General features: G+C 48.5%; 1 long non-coding RNA gene across 1 annotated transcript; it reads left to right on the top strand.

Annotated features, from left to right (window-relative positions):
- Nucleotides 1-8,416: 8,416 nt before the first annotated feature.
- LOC123966252 lies at nucleotides 8,417-10,060 on the top strand. Its single transcript, XR_006823928.1, has 3 exons — nucleotides 8,417-8,975; nucleotides 9,536-9,618; nucleotides 9,731-10,060. It is a non-coding gene; the product is annotated as an uncharacterized LOC123966252 (long non-coding RNA).
- The last annotated feature ends 1,253 nt before the right edge of the window (nucleotides 10,061-11,313 follow it).

Below are 11,313 nucleotides of genomic sequence, written 5' to 3' on the forward strand. Positions count from 1 at the left end.
TCACAAAGCACTGGTATCCTGCAGTTTGTGTTAAATTGTACTGGGACGTTTACTGAAACTGACTGGATATGGCAATGCCCCACCTAAAATATTTTTCACCAGCTGCCACTGCTTAGGGCCATGGTGAAAGTGTTGTTTGTTTGGCGTGCACATGTTGGAATTGGAGCTTTTCGTGGTAGGATAAAATAAGCACTGCATAAGAGATCATTTTCACTAAAACTTATACACTCACCTAAAGGATTATTAGGAACACCATACTAATACTGTGTTTGACCCCCTTTCTCCTTCAGAACTGCCTTAATTCTACGTGGCATTGATTCAACAAGGTGCTGAAAGCATTCTTTAGAAATGTTGGCCCATATTGATGGATAGCATCTTGCAGTTGATGGAGATTTGTGGGATGCACATCCAGGGCACGAAGCTCCCGTTCCACCACATCCCAAAGATGCTCTATTGGGTTGAGATCTGGTGACTGTGGTTGCCATTTTAGTACAGTGAACTCATTGTCATGTTCAAGAAACCAATTTGAAATGATTGGAGCTTTGTGACATGGTGCATTATCCTGCTGGAAGTAGCCATCAGAGGATGGGTACATGGTGGCCATAAAGGGATGGACATGGTCAGAAACAATGCTCAGGTAGGCCGTGGCATTTAAACGATGCCCAATTGGCACTAAGGGGCCTAAAGTGTGCCAAGAAAACATCCCCCACACCATTACACCACCACCACCAGCCTGCACAGTGGTAACAAGGCATGATGGATCCATGTTCTCATTCTGTTTACGCCAAATTCTGACTCTACCATCTGAATGTCTCAACAGAAATCGAGACTCATCAGACCGGGCAACATTTTTCCAGTCATCACCTGTCCAATCAGGTTGCTGAGTTTAGAGATAAGTTGGTGCCAGTTGAGGGCAGGTCTTTTTTGTTTGAATTTTGTTTCTAATAGTTAGAATTTTATCATTAAAAAAGCTCAAGAAGTCGTAACTACTGAGAGCTATGGGAATACTTGGCTCAATAGAGCTGTGACTCTCTGTCAGCCTGGCTACAGTGCTGAAAAGAAACTTGGGGTTTTTCCTATTTTCCTCTATTAATGACGAGTAGTACGCTGCTCTGGCACTACGGAGGGCCTTCCTATAAGTTTTAAGACTATCTTGCCAATATGCCACTTTCGTGGAACGGCAATTCCTCTCAAAATAATCCTTAATTAATAAGACCAAGGTGGCGCTGCGTATAAATGCCTCGCCATTAGGTGTGCTCTGTTTTGTTTTTGTGTGTTAATTTCGTTATCGGCTGTGATTCCTGGAGCTCTTTCACCAGAGAAGAGCTCATGAACATCAGGGGAACAACAACAGCAGATTTATTTCCCACTTTACTCGCTTCAGCAGTGGAATTAGACATTTTGGTGAAGGACATAGTCGCAGTTGTTGGGCTGTGAAGTGGCTGCAGAGGGGGAAACGAGCTGGGTTGCTTGTGCATTTCTGCCGGTGTGGACTCCACAACCAGCAATATTTCTCTCAAATGTGTGCTCACTTTGCAACAATTTGGATGAACGTCTGCTACTGGTGTGGAAAAACAGACTTTTATTCATTTACATTTATACATTTAGCTGAGGCTTTTATCCAAAGCAACAGAAGTCGCACGCCTCTGGGGGGCAACGAGGGGTAAAGTGTCTTGCTCAGGAACACAATGGTATGTGTGTTACGACCCTGGGAGACAACATACAAACAACAGACAAACGTCTATTATAACCAAAATAAGGTTTATTGCAAACAAAGTTAAGCAGACAAAGAACAATGGTGGCTGCTGCTGCTCCCAGCTTCAGTGTGTGAGAGAGAGTGTGGGTGGAGCTAGACAGGGCTTTTAAAGGCTAGCCAGCAGACCCAGGGAATTGGGGAAATTATGGGAGGAGCTTCCAGGATACCTGCAAAACAGGGCACAGAGTAACTTTGGACATAACAATGTGTCACTGTGGCCTGGCTCTCTCACACTAAAGGCATGTGTGTTTTCCACTGCAACATCACTGCCATCTAGATCTTGGTGACTTTAACAGGGAAAATCTCAGCCAAAAACTCTCCAAATACAGACAGTTTGTCCATCAAGAGAGGGGAACACTTTGGATCACTGCTACACCACAGTTAGCAGTGCCTATCACGCCGTCCCCCGTACTGCACTGGGTCACTCTGACCACGTCATGGTCCACCTGATTCCTGCATACAGGCAGAAATGAAAGCTCTGTAAACCTGTAGTGAGAACATCAAAGCAGTGGACCAGTGAAGCTGTAGAGGACCTTCAGGCGTGTTTGGACTGCACTGACTGGGAAGTTTTCAGGACTGCTACCAACAGTCTGGATGGGTTTACTGATGCTGTGAGGTCCTCCATCAGTTTCTGCGAGGACAGTTGTGTGCCATCAAGGACCAGTGTAAGTTATAACAATGACAAACCCTGGTTCACAGCTAAGCTCAAACAGCTAAGGTTGGAAAGGAGGAGACATTTAGGAGTGGTGACAGTTTAGCAAGGAGGTGCGAGCAGCTAAACCACTGTACTCAGAGTGACCAAAGGACCAGTTCTCTGCAAATGGTGCCACTTCTGTCTGGAGGGGGTTCAGACAGATCACAAACTACAAACCCAAAGCCCCCCATTCCATCAACGACTCTTGGCTGGCAAATGTGCTGGACCAATTCTACTGCCGTTTTGAGAGACAATCGGACACCATCCCCGAGACTCTTCTGTTCAGCTCCAGCCGCAGCCACCTCAGAGGGGGCCAGCTCCACGCCTTTCCCACCCTCACCCCCTCTCCATTTCAGAGAGGGATGTCCTCAGACTGTTCAGGAGGCAGAAACCCTGCAAATCAGCTGGGCCGGACTCTGTCTCCCTATCCACCCTGAAGCACTGTGCTGATCAACACCTCACTGGACACATGCCATGTGCCAGCCTGCTTCAAAGCCTCCACCATCATCCCTGTCCCCAAAAAAACAAGTACCACAGGACTAAACAACTACAGACCCGAAGTCTTTTGAACGCCTTGTATTATCCCACCTTAAATCCATCACTGGCCCCCCCTTGGTCCTCCTGTTTGTGGATTTCAGCTCTGCTTTCAACACCATCATCCCGGCCCTGCTGCAAGACAAGCTCTCCCAGCTGAACGTGCCCGACTCCACCTGCAGGTTGATCATTGACTTTCTGATGGACAGGAAGCAGCATGTGATGCTGGGAAAACCTCTGACTCCATCCACCAGTCTGTCAAGCTCCTGAAGTTTGCAGATGACACCACCCTCATTCTCTGGTGGGGATGAGTCCGCCTACAGGTGGGAGATCGACCATCACGTGACCTGGTGCAGCCAGAACCACCTGGAACTCAGTGCTCTCTAAGACAGTGGAGATAGTCGAGGAGACCCACCCTCCCCCATTATCCTGTGTGACTCCCCCGTCACCACTGTGGACTCCATCCGCTTCCTGGGCACCATCATCTTCCAGGATCTCAAGTGGGAGCTGAACATCACCTCCCTCACCAAGAAGGCCCAGCAGAGGATGTACTTCCTGTGGCAGTTGAAGAATTTCAGTCTGCCAAAGACAATGATGGTGCACTTCTACACCGCCATCATTGAGTTCATCCTCACCTCCTCCATCACCATCTGGTACGCTGCTGCCACCACCAGGGACAAATGCAGACTGCAGCGTACCATTCGCTCTGCAGAGAAAGCGATCGACTGGAATCTTCAATTGCCATGTCATGTCTGATAAGGCAATTCGAGTTTTCAAACAGCTGAGGCAAACACTTGTCTTTCTTTGAATTTTATTCAAGTCTATTGCAGAAGGAACTCACACACACGCATCAGAGTATTATCCGAGTGAGCTGCAGTATCTCAGCACATGAATATTTTATCCTAATGTCAGGGTCAGCACTATCTTTCCCCTGGAACATGTTGTCTTTAAGAGGTCCTCTGGAGGACATTCAATCTAAATCTATTGTAAAGACATTCAGCCCTAGTACAGCCAGGTACATGTTGTAAAACAATGAACCCAATAAACCAGAGGCTCTCATAGAGTAACATAAAATACATGACTGTTTGGAGATGATAATCATGGAAATCCAATTACAGACTCTAAAGCGAGCAGGAAAGATTGCAGCTGACCCCTCCTACCCCGGACACAAACTGTTTCAGACTCTCCCCTCTGGCAGGAGGCTGCAGTCCATCAGGACCAAAACCTCTCGCCACAGCTTCTTCCCGTCTGCAGCTAGCCTCAACAAGGCCCGGGTCCCCCCCCGACACACCTCCCTTTCAAATAATACAAATGTCTCTGCACATGTAATTATTATTTCATTTCATATCATGCACAAACCTGGCACATTGCACATATTTGCTGTTAATTGTTGTTATTTTATTTTCTTATATTTTATAAATTTATGTATTTATGTACACAATATTTTCGTTGCAATACGTCTGCACTTGCATGTAAAAATCTGCCAAGTTGTTCTTTCTCTGCATGTAGTTGTATTGTTTTTCTCTATTCTTCCATTATCCTTATATAACTTGCATCTGTTTATTTCATATTTATATATTTCTACATTTATTTATGTCAACTGTATGTTTCTTTACGTGTAGCACCTCATCACCAAAGCAAATTCCTTGTTCGTGTAAAATACAACTTGGCAAAAAAGTTCTATCTGATTCTGATTTCTGATTCTGCCATAGAGTTAACACTAAGTGTATCTGTGAATCAGAATGGTTGTATTAGTCTTGGTCTGACTTTAAACACACTGTTAATCTTTTAAATAAATGCTTGTGGATATACATGCTGAACTATGAATGAAACTACTTCAATCCTATTGATGTTGCTAGAACGGTAGTGTGTGACGGCGTAACCGGAGGGGTATATAAGCATGCCAGCACATAGGACATATTAGCTTCTTTCTATTCAGCAGGCACTCTGGCTATGTTTGGAAGCTCCATCATCTTACCTGAAGTTGAAACAATGCAGCAGATCATGTCGAAGCGATTCCAACAGTGTGTCTTTCCCTGTCAGCGCTTCATCACGGAAGGTGATACTGATGGAATGTGCGTCTCATGCCTGGGGATGTTGCACGCCCAGGCAGCTCTTGAGGGGGCTGCCTGCGACCATTGCGAGGCCCTGCCCCTGAGGGTGCTGAGGACTCGAGCGGCTCTCTTCCTAGAGGATGGTCGGATGCGCTCCCCCTGTGGCTCAGGCCCCTTGGTCGCTGAGGCGTCACGGCGGCTCCGATCCTGGGGATCACAACGCGAGATAGCTGAGGGTGCCGGGACAGCTGAGGCCTTTTTCCGGGCCTTGTCCGCGGAATCGTCCTCCCCTCGTCCCTGATCGGGAGCCCGTTTCTCGGCTTCTCCCACTCAAGGTATGAGTCCGGAGAGGCTTGCATGATCTGGCTCTGAGGAGCTAGGTGTGCTTAGCATGGAGAATGACTTCGGGGAGACGGAACATCATCAGCCCTCACTAGGATACGAGAAGTTGTTGGAAGCCTTCGGCTGGGAAACTAGACGAGCGGTTTCTGCAACATGCGCGATGGCTGTCTTGCAGGCATACCAGGCTGATCTCCTTCGGGACTGTGACTTAGGGGGAGGTCCCTCTGAGGAGGAACTAACTGAGCTCCGTAGAGCGACGGACTTAGCTCTTCGTGTGACCACGGCCCGTTCCATCAGCTGATCCATGGCGGCTTTGGTGGCTAAGGAGCGCCATCTATTGCTCAATCTCTCGGGCATCCAGGGGAAAGAGAAGGCTTTTCTTCTGGATGCTCCCCTCTCGCCTACTGGCCTGTTGATGCTGTCGTCAAGAGCTCCTGAGACTTCGAGTAAGGGGTCCCCTTGGCAAATTTCGCGGAAGCTTGGCGGAGCCTCGCAAACATTTCCCCGTGGGTCCTGCTCACAGTAGTGGATTGCTACAGGCTGCAGTTTTGGGTACTTCCATTCGGCCTAGCACTCTGTCCCCGCACGTTCACCAAATGCATGGATGCAGCTCTAGCCCCGTTGAGGTTCCAGGGCATCTGCATACTGAACTACATCGACGACTGGCTCGTCCTGGCCCAGTCTCAAGACTTAGCGTTTCGGCATCGAGATGTCGTCCTTGCCGACCTTCAGCATTTAGGGCTGCGGCTCAACGCAAAGAAGAGCTTGCTGACACCTGCCCAACGGACTATGTTCCTAGGGGTGGTATGGGACTCAATCACGATGTGGGCCCACTTGTCTCCCGCACTCGTCGAGTCCATTTTGTCCACAGTGACCAGAGTGCAGTTAGGCTGCGCCATCACTGTAAAACACTTTCAGAGGGTGTTGGGTCTCCTGGCAGCAGCGTCTAGTGTAATACCTTCCGGACTACTGCACATGAGAGCCCTGCAGTGGTGGCTAAAATCCAAGGGATTCTCCCCAAGGGGAAATCCGCTCAGTCTGATACCGGTTACAAGCAGGTGCCTTTGTTCCCTGTCTGTATGGAGGAAATCTTGGTTCCTGTCCCAAGGTATCGTGTTGGGAGCGACTGGGGGAAACGCACCATGGCATCCAGCCCTAGCGGAGCTGGGGGCGAGAGGGAGAGCCACAGGGCACAGTGCGCCGTGTCTCGGGACGCAAACAAGTCCACGTCTATGGGGCCGAACTCTTCGCATAATAACCAAACAATTATTTCAACAGACGCCTCACTCACGGGATGGGGCGCGGTCATGGATGGCCGCTTCGCGAGAGGCTCCTGGGAGGAGCATCATTTCTCCTGGCACATAAATTGCCTGGAAATGTTGGCGGTTTTCAGAGCTCTGAGGAAGTTTCTGCCTGCCCTCCGTGGTCGCCACATCCTTGTCAGAACCGACAATACGACATTGGTGGCCTATTTGAATCACCAGGGGGGTCTGCGCTCACGCCCGTTATGCAAACTGGCACATTAGATCCTCCTGTGGTCCCAGCAGAGACTGCTGTCCCTCAGAGCAATGTACGTCCCTGGGACCCAGAATCAGGGAGCAGACCTTCTGTCGAGACAGGGGCTGTGCCCTGTGGCAGCTATAGGTCTGGCCCCTGAGGGGGCGGAGTTCCTAGAGGCAGGCCTGACAACAGAAGCAGTCGAGACGCTGTTCAGCTCTAGAGCATCGTCCACGAGAAGGATGTACGGCCTAAAGTGGAATGTGTTCAACACCTGGTGCAGAGAACGGGCGGTGGATCCAGTTACCTGCTCCGTAATTGTGATACTGGAGTTCCTCCAGCACCGTTTCCAGCGGGCCTCTCTCCGTCCACGCTCAAAGTGTATGTGGCTGCCATTGCAATATTTCATGCCCCTCTGAGTGATGGGCCCTTGGGGAAGCTTCCACTAGTCGTGCGCTTCCTCCGTGGAGCCCGGAGGATGAGACCCATGACTCGTTCCAGGGTTCCCACTTAGGACCTGGCAGTGGTTCTCGAAGCGCTGGCTGAGGCCCCCTTCGAACCCCTGGAGTTGGCTGAGGCCAAGCACCTGACCCTTAAGATGACCTTTCTCCTTGCTATCACCTCTCTGAGGAGGATGGGGGATCTCCAGGCACTTTCGTTTTCTCCCTGATGCCTGGAGTCAGGGCCATCCTGCACCATTGTCCAGGTTATGTCCCTAAGCTTCCGGCCAGACTGGCAGGGTCAACGGTGCTGCAGGTGTTTCATCCCCCACCTCGTCGCTCCAGGATTTGCGTGATGCGGCTGGCTGGGCCACCCCTCACACTTTCATCCGGTTTTACAGTCTGGACCTTCCTTCTGCACCCGGCACCCGTGCGCTGTCCTCCTAGTCATGCCGTCAGGTTCTGCACGCTGGGGGCAGGCGGGGTTTCAGCGCAGCCTAAGTGGGTATCTCGTTCCCATAGTGTCGTCACCGACGCAGTTCGAGTTCCCTTGAAGGGGAACGTCTCGACGTCTTGTTCCCCAAGAAGGGAAACAAGACACTGCGTCGGCCCGCCACACCTCACCCCGCCTGGAGTGCCTTGCTTCATAGAAAATGGCTAATGTGTTCTGTGTGCTGGCGTGCTTATATACGCCTCCGGTTACGCCATCACACACTACCGTTCTAGCAACACCAATAGGATTGGAGTAGTTTCATTCATAGTTCAGCCCTGCCACGCCCAGAGGCGTTCCCATAGTGTCGTCACTGACGCAGTGTCTCGTTCCACTTCTCGGGGAACAAGGGTTACATACGTAACCCGAGACATTCCAAACTGATGTATTTGAATATATTTAAAGTAGTAATTTAAAGTATAAATTAATTGGCTATCAATTTTGTCTTTAAGAGAATAGAATAGAATAGCAGCAGATTTAAGCAGCTACTCTTGACTTGTGTTTGTGCAGCTCTCACTGCATGAATCCACGTACTGATTTCAATCCTGATGAAGTGAAGCTGAGCTTTTCCTTTAACTCTATGTGAACCAGTCTGCTGCTCTGTGTATTCACATGTTCATCTCACCTACAGTAAACTGGTTAAATGACTCTAGAGGGAGTTCACTGAGATGTTTCTGAGCTGATGGAAAGTTCTTTACAAAACAACCTGAGTGTTTTCTTTGTCCAATCACAGGACTCCATGCTGAAGGACAACACACCTCAACAAGTAAAGAGAGAAAGAAAAGAGAAAGAATCACAGAAGCAGAATCAGCAGTCAAGTTTAAGTTTAGTCTCTTGAATTCACTTTTTTACTGATGACTCTCTTGTTTCTGTTCAGTGCCTGATGATGTCAGGTTGGTGGGAGGAGCCAGTCGCTGTGCAGGAACACTGGAGGTGAAACATCAGGGAGACTGGAGACCAGTGAGTTACTTTCACTGGACCCTGAAGGCAGCAGCTGTTGTCTGTAGAGAGCTGGACTGTGGCTCTGCTGTTTCTGTAGGACAGAGAAAGGAGTCCTCAGACAGACCTGTGTGGTGGATCAGGTCTGACTGTGTTCAGTCTGGATCTGCTCTGAGGGAGTGTGTAACATCAAATAACTCTTCCTCCATCCTGTATCTCACCTGCTCAGGTAAGCCCATCAGTGACATCATCTATGACAGTAATGTCTCCAGTGTGTCCTCTCCTCTGTCTCAGTGTCTCAGTGGTTTCCATTGGACTGAACTGTAAAGTTCTCCAGGACGTCCTGAAGTGTAGAGAGATGGGCTTGTTTCTGGAAGCTTCACTGTATTTTTTAGATTTAAATTTAATTTTTTTTTTTTAAGCTAATAAAAAGTTAAGTCACCGTCAGATGATAGCTGATGGGTTCCCAGAGTTCATTTGGGCTGATGCTTTCCGTCTCTTTTGGTCTCGGTACGGACTGTTTACCTTCATGCAACCAAAGCCCACTCAAACCTGATTAGTCGGACTATAAAGAGAAACCAGAACTGTGCCAATACCAAAACCTGGTCCCCTGCCTCCAGACTCTGCGTTCAGATATCTGTTAGAGATAAACTGTAGAGATTACTGACGGACAGAATCCCACAGCTCCATGCTGAAGTGGTTTTGGAGATTTCAGGTCACTACAGTTTGTGTTTAATGGGAGCTGATGGTGTGTGATGTGATGTGATGACTGTCCATGTGTTTGATCAGATCCAACAGTTCTTCTCATCATATTGGTCGTCCTGCCGCTGACTCTGCTGTTGGTGACTGCTGCCCTTTGTTTCTACTATAAGGTACTGACACATGTCTGTTGTTCAGATGACTGAGGTGAAGCACTCGGTCTGTGTTTCCTGAAGAAGAGGAGGAGCGATGCACTAACATGTGTGTGCTGTCATGTCTCTCCAGGCTAGAAGGAGAAAGGAGAACATTGTGCTGGATCGGAATACGCAGGGTGTTTGTGCAGCTGAAGGAGGGCCGACTGAAGAGGAAGGAGCTCAGGGAGCAGAGTAGGACCTCCAAGAATCATCTCAGCTGCCACACAACCCACCATCAGCTCAGTCCAGGATTTTACACTTTTATACTGATGTTCCCTTTAAATCAATCAATAAGATCAATTATGTGACATTTTTCCATCCCAAGGTCCCAAGACTGTGGGACCCATCCATCGTCAACTGCTTATCCTGCGTATAGGGTCTTGGGGGGCTGGAGCCAATCCCAGCTGACATTGGGTGAAAGGTGGAGCCACACATAAACAAACAATGAGTCACACTATCCAACGAAGGTTAAAATGAAGGGCAACTGGACTTGGTTGAAGATACTGGAAGACGTTTCGTCCCTCATCCAAAGGACTTCTTCAGTTCTGACTGACTGGCAGGGAAACTCAGCTATTTCACCTCAGTGGGGTCGTTATCCCGGGTCACCGATACCGCTGGTTCGCTAGTGTTCCTTGTTGCTGTGACGACAGTCGTTACAGTCGTTAAGACTACCGGTGGCCAAGACTGAACGACCATCGTTGGTATCTTCACCTGAGGCCAATAGGTCACGTTTGTTGAGTTTCCTGTTGTGACGACTGTCGTCACAGCAACAAGGAACACTAGCGAACCAGCGGTATCGATGACCCGGGATAACGACCCCACTGAGGTGAAATAGCTGAGTTTCCCTGCCAAGACTAGTGAACCAAATCCATGACAACCCAGAGTTGAGACCAGGAGGCAGAGTCGCAGTTTAACACACTTCTCTGCCCTTCTTTTTCAGCAGTTACCCACCCAAAACCCTACGCAGAGTCACAGTCTAACACACTTCTCTGCTCCTCCATTTCAGGAGTTACTTAGTGAAAACCCTATAGTGACGGTGTCTGCCCCCCCGACCATCGAAATTATTTAAAAAGGTAAACAGAAGAGGAGCTGTGCATAAAAACCTCATAAAAATTAAAACCACAAGTGCAATAGTGCAAACGAATAGGAGAGTTAAATGTGGACTCTTAAACATCAGATCTCTCTCTTCTAAAGGTGTACTAGTAAATGAACTAATATCAGATTATGATATCGATTTATTATTTACAATCTGGCTGGGTGATGGAGAATATGTTAGCCTAAATGAATCCACCCCTCCCACTCATTAATACTCACTTTCCTCGAAACCCTTGTTCTTGGTCTTTCGCACCCAAGTTGGAAATCACTGCAACCAATTCTCTTCGTTATAGTGTACCGAGCTCCTGGTCCGTACTCTGAATTCTTATCTGAATTTGCAGAGTTTTTGTCAACTTTAGTCCTTAAAACTTGAGAGGAATTGGCATTCCACCAAACTGGAAAATTCTCGTTTAATTTGGCAAGATAGTCTTAAAACTTGTAGGAAGGCCCTCCGTAATGCCAGAGCAGCGTTCTACTCGTCATTAATAGAGGAAAATAGGAACAACCCCAGGTTTCTTTTCAGCACTGTAGCCAGGCTGACAGAGAGTCACAGCTCTATTGAGCCAAGTATTCCCATAG

The sequence above is a fragment of the Micropterus dolomieu genome, unplaced genomic scaffold (assembly GCF_021292245.1).
Source record: "Micropterus dolomieu isolate WLL.071019.BEF.003 ecotype Adirondacks unplaced genomic scaffold, ASM2129224v1 contig_12985, whole genome shotgun sequence".
Lineage (NCBI taxonomy): Eukaryota > Metazoa > Chordata > Actinopteri > Centrarchiformes > Centrarchidae > Micropterus > Micropterus dolomieu.